Genomic DNA, 18,166 nt, shown 5'->3' with positions numbered 1-18,166 from the left:
CTCCATGAAAGACGTTTTTGCAATTTTAGTAATGGAATATCTTATTCGTCATGCAGGGGAACACAAAAAGAGCATCCAATTAGAGTAATTTTTCTTTAAAGGAAGCACCCGCCTGAACAGGGACTTGAACCCTGGTTCCTCAGATTAAAAGTCTGATGCTCTACCGACTGAGCTATCCAGGCTCTGCTATACTCTGTCTTAAAATCAGCTAAACAAATGTGGACGTACACTGACCTACACTCTGTGTATTAATATGGTTACATACATTAGCAATCAAATTTGTAGAGTTTAATAACAAATTGATGTTTTAACCCCTTCCATGCTCATGACGAGCTCAGCTCGTCGTGCAGTACACTTGTCGTGTGCTTATGACGAGCTGAGCTCGTCATGAACAATGGATTTACAGATCATTCAGCACAGGAGGAAAATCTCCTGTAGCATTGAAGGTGTTAAGCATTTGAAATTTCAGCAGCACACGTAATCCATTTTAAATCCTGAAATTTGTACTATCTCATTTTCGGCTGACTTAGAAATCATGTGTCTAAAATGACATTGTGAAATCAATAAAGTGCCAAATACTATTACTACCTACTAAATTACATTATCAGCAGTATCTTTGGGAATTTCCTCTTGGGCATAGATTATGCAATGTTTTCAAAGCAAACAGTCTCTGTTTAAGTAGACTTTCTTTCACTGCCATGTTGGTAAATGTTTCTGGTGATGCAGACGCAGGCATTGCTTGTTACTGTTTCAATTAGTTATAAAATAAGAGGAGGGATAAAATTGACCCAGCTGGTGTTTGAACACAAAGCCTTTGAATGCTTTTGCTACATTCGTCTAGGACTCCAAGCCGCTATCCATTGCACTAGAGATCCGACCTGATTCAACACGGTGATCAGAGATTCACAAATAAAAAGATGACCTATCAGCTGTTGACCAACTTTATCAAGTTAATCGGACACTACCTTACATTTTGAACATTGAATTGGGTAAAAGATAATCAACATGTCAAACTACATGATACAGTTTGGGTAAGTCTTCTTAACCCTTGTCAAAGAATGTAGAAGACAGATGGGTATGTAATGACTTGATTAAGACTTTTTTGAAACATCTCTAATAGGACTCCCCATTCATTGGATCCTGAAAAGAGTATGCAATTGATATACCTTTTCTTTAACCAAACCGCCTGAACAGGGACTTGAACCCTGGGCCCTCAGATTAAAAGTCTGATGCTCTCCCGACTGAGCTATCCAGGCTCGGAGAGGTCGCTCCACAAAATGACCTTATCAACATTTGGAAGTGTCCCAACTATCACTACGTTTCTTAAGATGGTTGCCGGTATTAAGTACTGAATACGCGGAATATAATAATGAATTGGTACTTCAAGCATTTGAAATCTCTTCAGTAAATTTAACCCTATTGTAAGTCCTGAAATTGCTACTATCTCATTTTTTTTGCTGACTTAGAAGTCATATGTTTTTATTGACATTGTAAAATTAAGGAAGGGCCCAAAATCTTACTTCTGAGTAAATTACATTTTCATAAGTACAGCTGCCAATTTCCTCTTCTGCAAAGATTGCGTAATTTGAATAGTATCTATTTAAAATAGACTTCCTTTCACTGCCCTTTTTGGTGAAGCAGAAGCATGCATGCACTGTTTATTACTCTTTTAAACAGTTATGAAATAAATAGGGATAAAACTGACTCTGGTGGGATTCGAACCCACAACCTTTGAATATCTTTTTGACATTCACCTAGAAGTCCAATGCGCTATCCATTGCGCCACAGAGCCAATACACTCTGATGAGGTGCAGAGATATTCTGAAATGAAATAATGTTGATCAGCTTTATAAAGTTCATTTGATACTATAACCATGGATTTATTTGGAATATTGAATTGGGGAAATTATATTCACCGTCTCAAGTTACATGATACCTTAGGTAAATCTACGTACGACTTAAGTTTAGTCAAATGGCACATGATATATGAGGCAGATGTGCATTTCACAACTCCATGAAAGACGTTTTTGCAATTTTAGTAATGGAATATCTTATTCGTCATGCAGGGGAACACAAAAAGAGCATCCAATTAGAGTAATTTTTCTTTAAAGGAAGCACCCGCCTGAACAGGGACTTGAACCCTGGACCCTCAGATTAAAAGTCTGATGCTCTACCGACTGAGCTATCCAGGCTCTGCTATACTCTGTCTTAAAATCAGCTAAACAAATGTGGACGTACACTGACCTACACTCTGTGTATTAATATGGTTACATATATTAGCAATCAAATTTGTAGAGTTTAATAACAAATTGATGTTTTAACCCCTTCCATGCTCATGACGAGCTCAGCTCGTCGTGCAGTACACTTGTCGTGTGCTTATGACGAGCTGAGCTCGTCATGAACAATGGATTTACAGATCATTCAGCACAGGAGGAAAATCTCCTGTAGCATTGAAGGTGTTAAGCATTTGAAATTTCAGCAGCACACGTAATCCATTTTAAATCCTGAAATTTGGACTATCTCATTTTCGGCTGACTTAGAAATCATGTGTCTAAAATGACATTGTGAAATCAATAAAGTGCCAAATACTATTACTACCTACTAAATTACATACATTTTCAGCAGTATCTTTGGGAATTTCCTCTTGGGCATAGATTATGCAATGTTTTCAAAGCAAACAGTCTCTGTTTAAGTAGACTTTCTTTCACTGCCATTTTGGTAAATGTTTCTGGTGATGCAGACGCAGGCATTGCTTGTTACTGTTTCAATTAGTTATAAAATAAGAGGAGGGATAAAATTGACCCAGCTGGTGTTTGAACACAAAGCCTTTGAATGCTTTTGCTACATTCGTCTAGGACTCCAAGCCGCTATCCATTGCACTAGAGATCCGACCTGATTCAACACGGTGATCAGAGATTCACAAATAAAAAGATGACCTATCAGCTGTTGACCAACTTTATCAAGTTAATCGGACACTACCTTACATTTTGAACATTGAACTGGGTAAAAGATAATCAACAAACTACATGATACAGTTTGGGTAAGTCTTCTTAACCCTTGTCAAAGAATGTAGAAGACAGATGGGTATGTAATGACTTGATTAAGACTTTTTTGAAACATCTCTAATAGGACTCCCCATTCATTGGATCCTGAAAAGAGTATGCAATTGATATACCTTTTCTTTAACCAAGCCGCCTGAACAGGGACTAGAACCCTGGGCCCTCAGATTAAAAGTCTGATGCTCTCCCGACTGAGCTACCCAGGCTCGGACAGATCGCTCCACAAAATGACCTTGTCAACATTTGGAAGTGTCCCAACTATCACTACGTTTCTTAAGATGGTTGCCGGTATTAAGTACTGAATACGCGGAATATAATAATGAATTGGTACTTCAAGCATTTGAAATCTCTTCAGTAAATTTAACCTTATTGTAAGTCCTGAAATTGCTACTATCTAATTTTTTTTGCTGACTTAGAATTCATATGTTTTTATTGACATTGTAAAATTAAGGAAGGGCCCAAAATCTTACTTCTGAGTAAATTACATTTTCATAAGTACAGCTGCCAATTTCCTCTTCTGCAAAGATTGCGTAACTTGAATAGTATCTATTTAAAATAGACTTCCTTTCACTGCCCTTTTTGGTGAAGCAGAAGCATGCATGCACTGTTTATTACTCTTTTAAACAGTTATGAAATAAATAGGGATAAAACTGACTCTGGTGGGATTCGAACCCACAACCTTTGAATATCTTTTTTTCATTCACCTAGAAGTCCAATGCGCTATCCATTGCGCCACAGAGCCAATACGCTCTGATGAGGTGCAGAGATATTCTGAAATGAAATAATGTTGATCAGCTTTATAAAGTTCATTTGATACTATAACCATGGATTTATTTTGAATATTGAATTGGGAAATTATATTCACCGTCTCAAGTTACATGATACCTTAGGTAAATCTACGTACGACTTAAGTTTAGTCAAATGGCACATGATATATGAGGCAGATGTGCATTTCACAACTCCATGAAAGACGTTTTTGCAATTTTAGTAATGGAATATCTTATTCGTCATGCAGGGGAACACAAAAAGAGCATCCAATTAGAGTAATTTTTCTTTAAAGGAAGCACCCGCCTGAACAGGGACTTGAACCCTGGTTCCTCAGATTAAAAGTCTGATGCTCTACCGACTGAGCTATCCAGGCTCTGCTATACTCTGTCTTAAAATCAGCTAAACAAATGTGGACGTACACTGACCTACACTCTGTGTATTAATATGGTTACATACATTAGCAATCAAATTTGTAGAGTTTAATAACAAATTGATGTTTTAACCCCTTCCATGCTCATGACGAGCTCAGCTCGTCGTGCAGTACACTTGTCGTGTGCTTATGACGAGCTGAGCTCGTCATGAACAATGGATTTACAGATCATTCAGCACAGGAGGAAAATCTCCTGTAGCATTGAAGGTGTTAAGCATTTGAAATTTCAGCAGCACACGTAATCCATTTTAAATCCTGAAATTTGGACTATCTCATTTTCGGCTGACTTAGAAATCATGTGTCTAAAATGACATTGTGAAATCAATAAAGTGCCAAATACTATTACTACCTACTAAATTACATTATCAGCAGTATCTTTGGGAATTTCCTCTTGGGCATAGATTATGCAATGTTTTCAAAGCAAACAGTCTCTGTTTAAGTAGACTTTCTTTCACTGCCATGTTGGTAAATGTTTCTGGTGATGCAGACGCAGGCATTGCTTGTTACTGTTTCAATTAGTTATAAAATAAGAGGAGGGATAAAATTGACCCAGCTGGTGTTTGAACACAAAGCCTTTGAATGCTTTTGCTACATTCGTCTAGGACTCCAAGCCGCTATCCATTGCACTAGAGATCCGACCTGATTCAACACGGTGATCAGAGATTCACAAATAAAAAGATGACCTATCAGCTGTTGACCAACTTTATCAAGTTAATCGGACACTACCTTACATTTTGAACATTGAATTGGGTAAAAGATAATCAACATGTCAAACTACATGATACAGTTTGGGTAAGTCTTCTTAACCCTTGTCAAAGAATGTAGAAGACAGATGGGTATGTAATGACTTGATTAAGACTTTTTTGAAACATCTCTAATAGGACTCCCCATTCATTGGATCCTGAAAAGAGTATGCAATTGATATACCTTTTCTTTAACCAAACCGCCTGAACAGGGACTTGAACCCTGGGCCCTCAGATTAAAAGTCTGATGCTCTCCCGACTGAGCTATCCAGGCTCGGAGAGGTCGCTCCACAAAATGACCTTATCAACATTTGGAAGTGTCCCAACTATCACTACGTTTCTTAAGATGGTTGCCGGTATTAAGTACTGAATACGCGGAATATAATAATGAATTGGTACTTCAAGCATTTGAAATCTCTTCAGTAAATTTAACCCTATTGTAAGTCCTGAAATTGCTACTATCTCATTTTTTTTGCTGACTTAGAAGTCATATGTTTTTATTGACATTGTAAAATTAAGGAAGGGCCCAAAATCTTACTTCTGAGTAAATTACATTTTCATAAGTACAGCTGCCAATTTCCTCTTCTGCAAAGATTGCGTAATTTGAATAGTATCTATTTAAAATAGACTTCCTTTCACTGCCCTTTTTGGTGAAGCAGAAGCATGCATGCACTGTTTATTACTCTTTTAAACAGTTATGAAATAAATAGGGATAAAACTGACTCTGGTGGGATTCGAACCCACAACCTTTGAATATCTTTTTTACATTCACCTAGAAGTCCAATGCGCTATCCATTGCGCCACAGAGCCAATACACTCTGATGAGGTGCAGAGATATTCTGAAATGAAATAATGTTGATCAGCTTTATAAAGTTCATTTGATACTATAACCATGGATTTATTTGGAATATTGAATTGGGGAAATTATATTCACCGTCTCAAGTTACATGATACCTTAGGTAAGTCTACGTACGACTTAAGTTTAGTCAAATGGCACATGATATATGAGGCAGATGTGCATTTCACAACTCCATGAAAGACGTTTTTGCAATTTTAGTAATGGAATATCTTATTCGTCATGCAGGGGAACACAAAAAGAGCATCCAATTAGAGTAATTTTTCTTTAAAGGAAGCAACCGCCTGAACAGGGACTTGAACCCTGGACCCTCAGATTAAAAGTCTGATGCTCTACCGACTGAGCTATCCAGGCTCTGCTATACTCTGTCTTAAAATCAGCTAAACAAATGTGGACGTACACTGACCTACACTCTGTGTATTAATATGGTTACATATATTAGCAATCAAATTTGTAGAGTTTAATAACAAATTGATGTTTTAACCCCTTCCATGCTCATGACGAGCTCAGCTCGTCGTGCAGTACACTTGTCGTGTGCTTATGACGAGCTGAGCTCGTCATGAACAATGGATTTACAGATCATTCAGCACAGGAGGAAAATCTCCTGTAGCATTGAAGGTGTTAAGCATTTGAAATTTCAGCAGCACACGTAATCCATTTTAAATCCTTAAATTTGTACTATCTCATTTTCGGCTGACTTAGAAATCATGTGTCTAAAATGACCTTGTGAAATCAATAAAGTGCCAAATACTATTACTACCTACTAAATTACATACATTTTCAGCAGTTTCTTTGGGAATTTCCTCTTGGGCATAGATTATGCAATGTTTTCAAAGCAAACAGTCTCTGTTTAAGTAGACTTTCTTTCACTGCCATTTTGGTAAATGTTTCTGGTGATGCAGACGCAGGCATTGCTTGTTACTGTTTCAATTAGTTATAAAATAAGAGGAGGGATAAAATTGACCCAGCTGGTGTTTGAACACAAAGCCTTTGAATGCTTTTGCTACATTCGTCTAGGACTCCAAGCCGCTATCCATTGCACTAGAGATCCGACCTGATTCAACACGGTGATCAGAGATTCACAAATAAAAAGATGACCTATCAGCTGTTGACCAACTTTATCAAGTTAATCGGACACTACCTTACATTTTGAACATTGAATTGGGTAAAAGATAATCAACAAACTACATGATACAGTTTGGGTAAGTCTTCTTAACCCTTGTCAAAGAATGTAGAAGACAGATGGGTATGTAATGACTTGATTAAGACTTTTTTGAAACATCTCTAATAGGACTCCCCATTCATTGGATCCTGAAAAGAGTATGCAATTGATATACCTTTTCTTTAACCAAGCCGCCTGAACAGGGACTAGAACCCTGGGCCCTCAGATTAAAAGTCTGATGCTCTCCCGACTGAGCTATCCAGGCTCGGACAGGTCGCTCCACAAAATGACCTTATCAACATTTGGAAGTGTCCCAACTATCACTACGTTTCTTAAGATGGTTGCCGGTATTAAGTACTGAATACGCGGAATATAATAATGAATTGGTACTTCAAGCATTTGAAATCTCTTCAGTAAATTTAACCTTATTGTAAGTCCTGAAATTGCTACTATCTCATTTTTTTTGCTGACTTAGAAGTCATATGTTTTTATTGACATTGTAAAATTAAGGAAGGGCCCAAAATCTTACTTCTGAGTAAATTACATTTTCATAAGTACAGCTGCCAATTTCCTCTTCTGCAAAGATTGCGTAACTTGAATAGTATCTATTTAAAATAGACTTCCTTTCACTGCCCTTTTTGGTGAAGCAGAAGCATGCATGCACTGTTTATTACTCTTTTAAACAGTTATGAAATAAATAGGGATAAAACTGACTCTGGTGGGATTCGAACCCACAACCTTTGAATATCTTTTTTTCATTCACCTAGAAGTCCAATGCGCTATCCATTGCGCCACAGAGCCAATACGCTCTGATGAGGTGCAGAGATTTTCTGAAATGAAATAATGTTGATCAGCTTTATAAAGTTCATTTGATACTATAACCATGGATTTATTTTGAATATTGAATTGGGAAATTATATTCACCGTCTCAAGTTACATGATACCTTAGGTAAATCTACGTACGACTTAAGTTTAGTCAAATGGCACATGATATATGAGGCAGATGTGCATTTCACAACTCCATGAAAGACGTTTTTGCAATTTTAGTAATGGAATATCTTATTCGTCATGCAGGGGAACACAAAAAGAGCATCCAATTAGAGTAATTTTTCTTTAAAGGAAGCACCCGCCTGAACAGGGACTTGAACCCTGGTTCCTCAGATTAAAAGTCTGATGCTCTACCGACTGAGCTATCCAGGCTCTGCTATACTCTGTCTTAAAATCAGCTAAACAAATGTGGACGTACACTGACCTACACTCTGTGTATTAATATGGTTACATACATTAGCAATCAAATTTGTAGAGTTTAATAACAAATTGATGTTTTAACCCCTTCCATGCTCATGACGAGCTCAGCTCGTCGTGCAGTACACTTGTCGTGTGCTTATGACGAGCTGAGCTCGTCATGAACAATGGATTTACAGATCATTCAGCACAGGAGGAAAATCTCCTGTAGCATTGAAGGTGTTAAGCATTTGAAATTTCAGCAGCACACGTAATCCATTTTAAATCCTGAAATTTGGACTATCTCATTTTCGGCTGACTTAGAAATCATGTGTCTAAAATGACATTGTGAAATCAATAAAGTGCCAAATACTATTACTACCTACTAAATTACATTATCAGCAGTATCTTTGGGAATTTCCTCTTGGGCATAGATTATGCAATGTTTTCAAAGCAAACAGTCTCTGTTTAAGTAGACTTTCTTTCACTGCCATGTTGGTAAATGTTTCTGGTGATGCAGACGCAGGCATTGCTTGTTACTGTTTCAATTAGTTATAAAATAAGAGGAGGGATAAAATTGACCCAGCTGGTGTTTGAACACAAAGCCTTTGAATGCTTTTGCTACATTCGTCTAGGACTCCAAGCCGCTATCCATTGCACTAGAGATCCGACCTGATTCAACACGGTGATCAGAGATTCACAAATAAAAAGATGACCTATCAGCTGTTGACCAACTTTATCAAGTTAATCGGACACTACCTTACATTTTGAACATTGAATTGGGTAAAAGATAATCAACATGTCAAACTACATGATACAGTTTGGGTAAGTCTTCTTAACCCTTGTCAAAGAATGTAGAAGACAGATGGGTATGTAATGACTTGATTAAGACTTTTTTGAAACATCTCTAATAGGACTCCCCATTCATTGGATCCTGAAAAGAGTATGCAATTGACATACCTTTTCTTTAACCAAGCCGCCTGAACAGGGACTTGAACCCTGGGCCCTCAGATTAAAAGTCTGATGCTCTCCCGACTGAGCTATCCAGGCTCGGAGAGGTCGCTCCACAAAATGACCTTATCAACATTTGGAAGTGTCCCAACTATCACTACGTTTCTTAAGATGGTTGCCGGTATTAAGTACTGAATATGCGGAATATAATAATGAATTGGTACTTCAAGCATTTGAAATCTCTTCAGTAAATTTAACCTTATTGTAAGTCCTGAAATTGCTACTATCTCATTTTTTTTGCTGACTTAGAATTCATATGTTTTTATTGACATTGTAAAATTAAGGAAGGGCCCAAAATCTTACTTCTGAGTAAATTACATTTTCATAAGTACAGCTGCCAATTTCCTCTTCTGCAAAGATTGCGTAACTTGAATAGTATCTATTTAAAATAGACTTCCTTTCACTGCCCTTTTTGGTGAAGCAGAAGCATGCATGCACTGTTTATTACTCTTTTAAACAGTTATGAAATAAATAGGGATAAAACTGACTCTGGTGGGATTCGAACCCACAACCTTTGAATATCTTTTTTACATTCACCTAGAAGTCCAATGCGCTATCCATTGCGCCACAGAGCCAATACGCTCTGAGGAGGTGCAGAGATATTCTGAAATGAAATAATGTTGATCAGCTTTATAAAGTTCATTTGATACTATAACCATGGATTTATTTTGAATATTGAATTGGGGAAATTATATTCACCGTCTCAAGTTACATGATACCTTAGGTAAATCTACGTACGACTTAAGTTTAGTCAAATGGCACATGATATATGAGGCAGATGTGCATTTCACAACTCCATGAAAGACGTTTTTGCAATTTTAGTAATGGAATATCTTATTCGTCATGCAGGGGAACACAAAAAGAGCATCCAATTAGAGTAATTTTTCTTTAAAGGAAGCACCCGCCTGAACAGGGACTTGAACCCTGGACCCTCAGATTAAAAGTCTGATGCTCTACCGACTGAGCTATCCAGGCTTTGCTATACTCTGTCTTAAAATCAGCTAAACAAATGTGGACGTACACTGACCTACACTCTGTGTATTAATATGGTTACATATATTAGCAATCAAATTTGTAGAGTTTAATAACAAATTGATGTTTTAACCCCTTCCATGCTCATGACGAGCTCAGCTCGTCGTGCAGTACACTTGTCGTGTGCTTATGACGAGCTGAGCTCGTCATGAACAATGGATTTACAGATCATTCAGCACAGGAGGAAAATCTCCTGTAGCATTGAAGGTGTTAAGCATTTGAAATTTCAGCAGCACACGTAATCCATTTTAAATCCTGAAATTTGGACTATCTCATTTTCGGCTGACTTAGAAATCATGTGTCTAAAATGACATTGTGAAATCAATAAAGTGCCAAATACTATTACTACCTACTAAATTACATACATTTTCAGCAGTATCTTTGGGAATTTCCTCTTGGGCATAGATTATGCAATGTTTTCAAAGCAAACAGTCTCTGTTTAAGTAGACTTTCTTTCACTGCCATTTTGGTAAATGTTTCTGGTGATGCAGACGCAGGCATTGCTTGTTACTGTTTCAATTAGTTATAAAATAAGAGGAGGGATAAAATTGACCCAGCTGGTGTTTGAACACAAAGCCTTTGAATGCTTTTGCTACATTCGTCTAGGACTCCAAGCCGCTATCCATTGCACTAGAGATCCGACCTGATTCAACACGGTGATCAGAGATTCACAAATAAAAAGATGACCTATCAGCTGTTGACCAACTTTATCAAGTTAATCGGACACTACCTTACATTTTGAACATTGAACTGGGTAAAAGATAATCAACAAACTACATGATACAGTTTGGGTAAGTCTTCTTAACCCTTGTCAAAGAATGTAGAAGACAGATGGGTATGTAATGACTTGATTAAGACTTTTTTGAAACATCTCTAATAGGACTCCCCATTCATTGGATCCTGAAAAGAGTATGCAATTGATATACCTTTTCTTTAACCAAGCCGCCTGAACAGGGACTAGAACCCTGGGCCCTCAGATTAAAAGTCTGATGGTCTCCCGACTGAGCTACCCAGGCTCGGACAGATCGCTCCACAAAATGACCTTATCAACATTTGGAAGTGTCCCAACTATCACTACGTTTGTTAAGATGGTTGCCGGTATTAAGTACTGAATACGCGGAATATAATAATGAATTGGTACTTCAAGCATTTGAAATCTCTTCAGTAAATTTAACCTTATTGTAAGTCCTGAAATTGCTACTATCTCATTTTTTTTGCTGACTTAGAATTCATATGTTTTTATTGACATTGTAAAATTAAGTAAGGGCCCAAAATCTTACTTCTGAGTAAATTACATTTTCATAAGTACAGCTGCCAATTTCCTCTTCTGCAAAGATTGCGTAACTTGAATAGTATCTATTTAAAATAGACTTCCTTTCACTGCCCTTTTTGGTGAAGCAGAAGCATGCATGCACTGTTTATTACTCTTTTAAACAGTTATGAAATAAATAGGGATAAAACTGACTCTGGTGGGATTCGAACCCACAACCTTTGAATATCTTTTTTTCATTCACCTAGAAGTCCAATGCGCTATCCATTGCGCCACAGAGCCAATACGCTCTGATGAGGTGCAGAGATTTTCTGAAATGAAATAATGTTGATCAGCTTTATAAAGTTCATTTGATACTATAACCATGGATTTATTTTGAATATTGAATTGGGAAATTATATTCACCGTCTCAAGTTACATGATACCTTAGGTAAATCTACGTACGACTCAAGTTTAGTCAAATGGCACATGATATATGAGGCAGATGTGCATTTCACAACTCCATGAAAGACGTTTTTGCAATTTTAGTAATGGAATATCTTATTCGTCATGCAGGGGAACACAAAAAGAGCATCCAATTAGAGTAATTTTTCTTTAAAGGAAGCACCCGCCTGAACAGGGACTTGAACCCTGGTTCCTCAGATTAAAAGTCTGATGCTCTACCGACTGAGCTATCCAGGCTCTGCTATACTCTGTCTTAAAATCAGCTAAACAAATGTGGACGTACACTGACCTACACTCTGTGTATTAATATGGTTACATACATTAGCAATCAAATTTGTAGAGTTTAATAACAAATTGATGTTTTAACCCCTTCCATGCTCATGACGAGCTCAGCTCGTCGTGCAGTACACTTGTCGTGTGCTTATGACGAGCTGAGCTCGTCATGAACAATGGATTTACAGATCATTCAGCACAGGAGGAAAATCTCCTGTAGCATTGAAGGTGTTAAGCATTTGAAATTTCAGCAGCACACGTAATCCATTTTAAATCCTGAAATTTGGACTATCTCATTTTCGGCTGACTTAGAAATCATGTGTCTAAAATGACATTGTGAAATCAATAAAGTGCCAAATACTATTACTACCTACTAAATTACATTATCAGCAGTATCTTTGGGAATTTCCTCTTGGGCATAGATTATGCAATGTTTTCAAAGCAAACACAGTCTCTGTTTAAGTAGACTTTCTTTCACTGCCATGTTGGTAAATGTTTCTGGTGATGCAGACGCAGGCATTGCTTGTTACTGTTTCAATTAGTTATAAAATAAGAGGAGGGATAAAATTGACCCAGCTGGTGTTTGAACACAAAGCCTTTGAATGCTTTTGCTACATTCGTCTAGGACTCCAAGCCGCTATCCATTGCACTAGAGATCCGACCTGATTCAACACGGTGATCAGAGATTCACAAATAAAAAGATGACCTATCAGCTGTTGACCAACTTTATCAAGTTAATCGGACACTACCTTACATTTTGAACATTGAATTGGGTAAAAGATAATCAACATGTCAAACTACATGATACAGTTTGGGTAAGTCTTCTTAACCCTTGTCAAAGAATGTAGAAGACAGATGGGTATGTAATGACTTGATTAAGACTTTTTTGAAACATCTCTAATAGGACTCCCCATTCATTGGATCCTGAAAAGAGTATGCAATTGACATACCTTTTCTTTAACCAAGCCGCCTGAACAGGGACTTGAACCCTGGGCCCTCAGATTAAAAGTCTGATGCTCTCCCGACTGAGCTATCCAGGCTCGGAGAGGTTGCTCCACAAAATGACCTTATCAACATTTGGAAGTGTCCCAACTATCACTACGTTTCTTAAGATGGTTGCCGGTATTAAGTACTGAATATGCGGAATATAATAATGAATTGGTACTTCAAGCATTTGAAATCTCTTCAGTAAATTTAACCTTATTGTAAGTCCTGAAATTGCTACTATCTCATTTTTTTTGCTGACTTAGAATTCATATGTTTTTATTGACATTGTAAAATTAAGGAAGGGCCCAAAATCTTACTTCTGAGTAAATTACATTTTCATAAGTACAGCTGCCAATTTCCTCTTCTGCAAAGATTGCGTAACTTGAATAGTATCTATTTAAAATAGACTTCCTTTCACTGCCCTTTTTGGTGAAGCAGAAGCATGCATGCACTGTTTATTACTCTTTTAAACAGTTATGAAATAAATAGGGATAAAACTGACTCTGGTGGGATTCGAACCCACAACCTTTGAATATCTTTTTTACATTCACCTAGAAGTCCAATGCGCTATCCATTGCGCCACAGAGCCAATACGCTCTGAGGAGGTGCAGAGATATTCTGAAATGAAATAATGTTGATCAGCTTTATAAAGTTCATTTGATACTATAACCATGGATTTATTTTGAATATTGAATTGGGAAATTATATTCACCGTCTCAAGTTACATGATACCTTAGGTAAATCTACGTACGACTTAAGTTTAGTCAAATGGCACATGATATATGAGGCAGATGTGCATTTCACAACTCCATGAAAGACGTTTTTGCAATTTTAGTAATGGAATATCTTATTCGTCATGCAGGGGAACACAAAAAGAGCATCCAATTAGAGTAATTTTTCTTTAAAGGAAGCACCCGCCTGAACAGGGACTTGAACCCTGGACCCTCAGATTAAAAGTCTGATGCTCTACCGACTGAGCTATCCAGGCTCTGCTATACTCTGTCTTAAAATCAGCTAAACAAATGTGGACGTACACTGACCTACACTCTGTGTATTAATATGGTTACATACATTAGCAATCAAATTTGTAGAGTTTAATAACAAATTGATGTTTTAACCCCTTCCATGCTCATGACGAGCTCAGCTCGTCGTGCAGTACACTTGTCGTGTGCTTATGACGAGCTGAGCTCGTCATGAACAATGGATTTACAGATCATTCAGCACAGGAGGAAAATCTCCTGTAGCATTGAAGGTGTTAAGCATTTGAAATTTCAGCAGCACACGTAATCCATTTTAAATCCTGAAATTTGTACTATCTCATTTTCGGCTGACTTAGAAATCATGTGTCTAAAATGACATTGTGAAATCAATAAAGTGCCAAATACTATTACTACCTACTAAATTACATTATCAGCAGTATCTTTGGGAATTTCCTCTTGGGCATAGATTATGCAATGTTTTCAAAGCAAACAGTCTCTGTTTAAGTAGACTTTCTTTCACTGCCATGTTGGTAAATGTTTCTGGTGATGCAGACGCAGGCATTGCTTGTTACTGTTTCAATTAGTTATAAAATAAGAGGAGGGATAAAATTGACCCAGCTGGTGTTTGAACACAAAGCCTTTGAATGCTTTTGCTACATTCGTCTAGGACTCCAAGCCGCTATCCATTGCACTAGAGATCCGACCTGATTCAACACGGTGATCAGAGATTCACAAATAAAAAGATGACCTATCAGCTGTTGACCAACTTTATCAAGTTAATCTGACACTACCTTACATTTTGAACATTGAATTGGGTAAAAGATAATCAACATGTCAAACTACATGATACAGTTTGGGTAAGTCTTCTTAACCCTTGTCAAAGAATGTAGAAGACAGATGGGTATGTAATGACTTGATTAAGACTTTTTTGAAACATCTCTAATAGGACTCCCCATTCATTGGATCCTGAAAAGAGTATGCAATTGACATACCTTTTCTTTAACCAAGCCGCCTGAACAGGGACTTGAACCCTGGGCCCTCAGATTAAAAGTCTGATGCTCTCCCGACTGAGCTATCCAGGCTCGGAGAGGTCGCTCCACAAAATGACCTTATCAACATTTGGAAGTGTCCCAACTATCACTACGTTTCTTAAGATGGTTGCCGGTATTAAGTACTGAATATGCGGAATATAATAATGAATTGGTACTTCAAGCATTTGAAATCTCTTCAGTAAATTTAACCTTATTGTAAGTCCTGAAATTGCTACTATCTCATTTTTTTTGCTGACTTAGAATTCATATGTTTTTATTGACATTGTAAAATTAAGGAAGGGCCCAAAATCTTACTTCTGAGTAAATTACATTTTCATAAGTACAGCTGCCAATTTCCTCTTCTGAAAAGATTGCGTAATTTGAATAGTATCTATTTAAAATAGACTTCCTTTCACTGCCCTTTTTGGTGAAGCAGAAGCATGCATGCACTGTTTATTACTCTTTTAAACAGTTATGAAATAAATAGGGATAAAACTGACTCTGGTGGGATTCGAACCCACAACCTTTGAATATCTTTTTTACATTCACCTAGAAGTCCAATGCGCTATCCATTGCGCCACAGAGCCAATACGCTCTGAGGAGGTGCAGAGATATTCTGAAATGAAATAATGTTGATCAGCTTTATAAAGTTCATTTGATACTATAACCATGGATTTATTTTGAATATTGAATTGGGGAAATTATATTCACCGTCTCAAGTTACATGATACCTTAGGTAAATCTACGTACGACTTAAGTTTAGTCAAATGGCACATGATATATGAGGCAGATGTGCATTTCACAACTCCATGAAAGACGTTTTTGCAATTTTAGTAATGGAATATCTTATTCGTCATGCAGGGGAACACAAAAAGAGCATCCAATTAGAGTAATTTTTCTTTAAAGGAAGCACCCGCCTGAACAGGGACTTGAACCCTGGACCCTCAGATTAAAAGTCTGATGCTCTACCGACTGAGCTATCCAGGCTCTGCTATACTCTGTCTTAAAATCAGCTAAACAAATGTGGACGTACACTGACCTACACTCTGTGTATTAATATGGTTACATACATTAGCAATCAAATTTGTAGAGTTTAATAACAAATTGATGTTTTAACCCCTTCCATGCTCATGACGAGCTCAGCTCGTCGTGCAGTACACTTGTCGTGTGCTTATGACGAGCTGAGCTCGTCATGAACAATGGATTTACAGATCATTCAGCACAGGAGGAAAATCTCCTGTAGCATTGAAGGTGTTAAGCATTTGAAATTTCAGCAGCACACGTAATCCATTTTAAATCCTGAAATTTGTACTATCTCATTTTCGGCTGACTTAGAAATCATGTGTCTAAAATGACATTGTGAAATCAATAAAGTGCCAAATACTATTACTACCTACTAAATTACATTATCAGCAGTATCTTTGGGAATTTCCTCTTGGGCATAGATTATGCAATGTTTTCAAAGCAAACAGTCTCTGTTTAAGTAGACTTTCTTTCACTGCCATGTTGGTAAATGTTTCTGGTGATGCAGACGCAGGCATTGCTTGTTACTGTTTCAATTAGTTATAAAATAAGAGGAGGGATAAAATTGACCCAGCTGGTGTTTGAACACAAAGCCTTTGAATGCTTTTGCTACATTCGTCTAGGACTCCAAGCCGCTATCCATTGCACTAGAGATCCGACCTGATTCAACACGGTGATCAGAGATTCACAAATAAAAAGATGACCTATCAGCTGTTGACCAACTTTATCAAGTTAATCTGACACTACCTTACATTTTGAACATTGAATTGGGTAAAAGATAATCAACATGTCAAACTACATGATACAGTTTGGGTAAGTCTTCTTAACCCTTGTCAAAGAATGTAGAAGACAGATGGGTATGTAATGACTTGATTAAGACTTTTTTGAAACATCTCTAATAGGACTCCCCATTCATTGGATCCTGAAAAGAGTATGCAATTGACATACCTTTTCTTTAACCAAGCCGCCTGAACAGGGACTTGAACCCTGGGCCCTCAGATTAAAAGTCTGATGCTCTCCCGACTGAGCTATCCAGGCTCGGAGAGGTCGCTCCACAAAATGACCTTATCAACATTTGGAAGTGTCCCAACTATCACTACGTTTCTTAAGATGGTTGCCGGTATTAAGTACTGAATATGCGGAATATAATAATGAATTGGTACTTCAAGCATTTGAAATCTCTTCAGTAAATTTAACCTTATTGTAAGTCCTGAAATTGCTACTATCTCATTTTTTTTGCTGACTTAGAATTCATATGTTTTTATTGACATTGTAAAATTAAGGAAGGGCCCAAAATCTTACTTCTGAGTAAATTACATTTTCATAAGTACAGCTGCCAATTTCCTCTTCTGAAAAGATTGCGTAATTTGAATAGTATCTATTTAAAATAGACTTCCTTTCACTGCCCTTTTTGGTGAAGCAGAAGCATGCATGCACTGTTTATTACTCTTTTAAACAGTTATGAAATAAATAGGGATAAAACTGACTCTGGTGGGATTCGAACCCACAACCTTTGAATATCTTTTTTACATTCACCTAGAAGTCCAATGCGCTATCCATTGCGCCACAGAGCCAATACGCTCTGAGGAGGTGCAGAGATATTCTGAAATGAAATAATGTTGATCAGCTTTATAAAGTTCATTTGATACTATAACCATGGATTTATTTTGAATATTGAATTGGGGAAATTATATTCACCGTCTCAAGTTACATGATACCTTAGGTAAATCTACGTACGACTTAAGTTTAGTCAAATGGCACATGATATATGAGGCAGATGTGCATTTCACAACTCCATGAAAGACGTTTTTGCAATTTTAGTAATGGAATATCTTATTCGTCATGCAGGGGAACACAAAAAGAGCATCCAATT

The 18,166-nt window shown here is 37.3% G+C and overlaps 18 non-coding genes across 18 annotated transcripts; all 18 read right to left on the bottom strand.

Moving 5' to 3' along the window:
* Window positions 1–109: 109 nt before the first annotated feature.
* TRNAK-UUU (transfer RNA lysine (anticodon UUU)) lies at window positions 110–182 on the bottom strand. The gene has a single exon. It is a non-coding gene; the product is annotated as a tRNA-Lys (tRNA).
* Window positions 183–1,701: 1,519 nt separating this feature from the next.
* Window positions 1,702–1,792, bottom strand: TRNAR-UCU (transfer RNA arginine (anticodon UCU)). Its single transcript is given in 2 exon segments — window positions 1,702–1,737; window positions 1,756–1,792. It is a non-coding gene; the product is annotated as a tRNA-Arg (tRNA).
* Window positions 1,793–2,119: 327 nt separating this feature from the next.
* TRNAK-UUU (transfer RNA lysine (anticodon UUU)) lies at window positions 2,120–2,192 on the bottom strand. Its single transcript has one exon. It is a non-coding gene; the product is annotated as a tRNA-Lys (tRNA).
* Window positions 2,193–3,710: 1,518 nt separating this feature from the next.
* On the bottom strand, window positions 3,711–3,801 carry TRNAR-UCU (transfer RNA arginine (anticodon UCU)). The gene is given in 2 exon segments: window positions 3,711–3,746; window positions 3,765–3,801. It is a non-coding gene; the product is annotated as a tRNA-Arg (tRNA).
* Window positions 3,802–4,127: 326 nt separating this feature from the next.
* TRNAK-UUU (transfer RNA lysine (anticodon UUU)) lies at window positions 4,128–4,200 on the bottom strand. Its single transcript has one exon. It is a non-coding gene; the product is annotated as a tRNA-Lys (tRNA).
* A 1,519-nt stretch (window positions 4,201–5,719) lies between these two features.
* TRNAR-UCU (transfer RNA arginine (anticodon UCU)) lies at window positions 5,720–5,810 on the bottom strand. Its single transcript is given in 2 exon segments — window positions 5,720–5,755; window positions 5,774–5,810. It is a non-coding gene; the product is annotated as a tRNA-Arg (tRNA).
* Window positions 5,811–6,137: 327 nt separating this feature from the next.
* On the bottom strand, window positions 6,138–6,210 carry TRNAK-UUU (transfer RNA lysine (anticodon UUU)). The gene has a single exon. It is a non-coding gene; the product is annotated as a tRNA-Lys (tRNA).
* Window positions 6,211–7,728: 1,518 nt separating this feature from the next.
* TRNAR-UCU (transfer RNA arginine (anticodon UCU)) lies at window positions 7,729–7,819 on the bottom strand. The gene is given in 2 exon segments: window positions 7,729–7,764; window positions 7,783–7,819. It is a non-coding gene; the product is annotated as a tRNA-Arg (tRNA).
* A 326-nt stretch (window positions 7,820–8,145) lies between these two features.
* On the bottom strand, window positions 8,146–8,218 carry TRNAK-UUU (transfer RNA lysine (anticodon UUU)). Its single transcript has one exon. It is a non-coding gene; the product is annotated as a tRNA-Lys (tRNA).
* Window positions 8,219–9,737: 1,519 nt separating this feature from the next.
* TRNAR-UCU (transfer RNA arginine (anticodon UCU)) lies at window positions 9,738–9,828 on the bottom strand. The gene is given in 2 exon segments: window positions 9,738–9,773; window positions 9,792–9,828. It is a non-coding gene; the product is annotated as a tRNA-Arg (tRNA).
* A 327-nt stretch (window positions 9,829–10,155) lies between these two features.
* On the bottom strand, window positions 10,156–10,228 carry TRNAK-UUU (transfer RNA lysine (anticodon UUU)). Its single transcript has one exon. It is a non-coding gene; the product is annotated as a tRNA-Lys (tRNA).
* Window positions 10,229–11,746: 1,518 nt separating this feature from the next.
* Window positions 11,747–11,837, bottom strand: TRNAR-UCU (transfer RNA arginine (anticodon UCU)). Its single transcript is given in 2 exon segments — window positions 11,747–11,782; window positions 11,801–11,837. It is a non-coding gene; the product is annotated as a tRNA-Arg (tRNA).
* Window positions 11,838–12,163: 326 nt separating this feature from the next.
* On the bottom strand, window positions 12,164–12,236 carry TRNAK-UUU (transfer RNA lysine (anticodon UUU)). The gene has a single exon. It is a non-coding gene; the product is annotated as a tRNA-Lys (tRNA).
* A 1,521-nt stretch (window positions 12,237–13,757) lies between these two features.
* Window positions 13,758–13,848, bottom strand: TRNAR-UCU (transfer RNA arginine (anticodon UCU)). Its single transcript is given in 2 exon segments — window positions 13,758–13,793; window positions 13,812–13,848. It is a non-coding gene; the product is annotated as a tRNA-Arg (tRNA).
* Window positions 13,849–14,174: 326 nt separating this feature from the next.
* TRNAK-UUU (transfer RNA lysine (anticodon UUU)) lies at window positions 14,175–14,247 on the bottom strand. The gene has a single exon. It is a non-coding gene; the product is annotated as a tRNA-Lys (tRNA).
* A 1,519-nt stretch (window positions 14,248–15,766) lies between these two features.
* Window positions 15,767–15,857, bottom strand: TRNAR-UCU (transfer RNA arginine (anticodon UCU)). Its single transcript is given in 2 exon segments — window positions 15,767–15,802; window positions 15,821–15,857. It is a non-coding gene; the product is annotated as a tRNA-Arg (tRNA).
* A 327-nt stretch (window positions 15,858–16,184) lies between these two features.
* TRNAK-UUU (transfer RNA lysine (anticodon UUU)) lies at window positions 16,185–16,257 on the bottom strand. Its single transcript has one exon. It is a non-coding gene; the product is annotated as a tRNA-Lys (tRNA).
* A 1,519-nt stretch (window positions 16,258–17,776) lies between these two features.
* TRNAR-UCU (transfer RNA arginine (anticodon UCU)) lies at window positions 17,777–17,867 on the bottom strand. The gene is given in 2 exon segments: window positions 17,777–17,812; window positions 17,831–17,867. It is a non-coding gene; the product is annotated as a tRNA-Arg (tRNA).
* Window positions 17,868–18,166: the final 299 nt, after the last annotated feature.

Source organism: Lissotriton helveticus, chromosome 1_1 (assembly GCF_964261635.1).
Source record: "Lissotriton helveticus chromosome 1_1, aLisHel1.1, whole genome shotgun sequence".
Classification (NCBI taxonomy): domain Eukaryota; kingdom Metazoa; phylum Chordata; class Amphibia; order Caudata; family Salamandridae; genus Lissotriton; species Lissotriton helveticus.
Note: the sequence above shows the minus strand (reverse complement) of the source record. Positions and strands in the feature narration are given on the sequence as shown.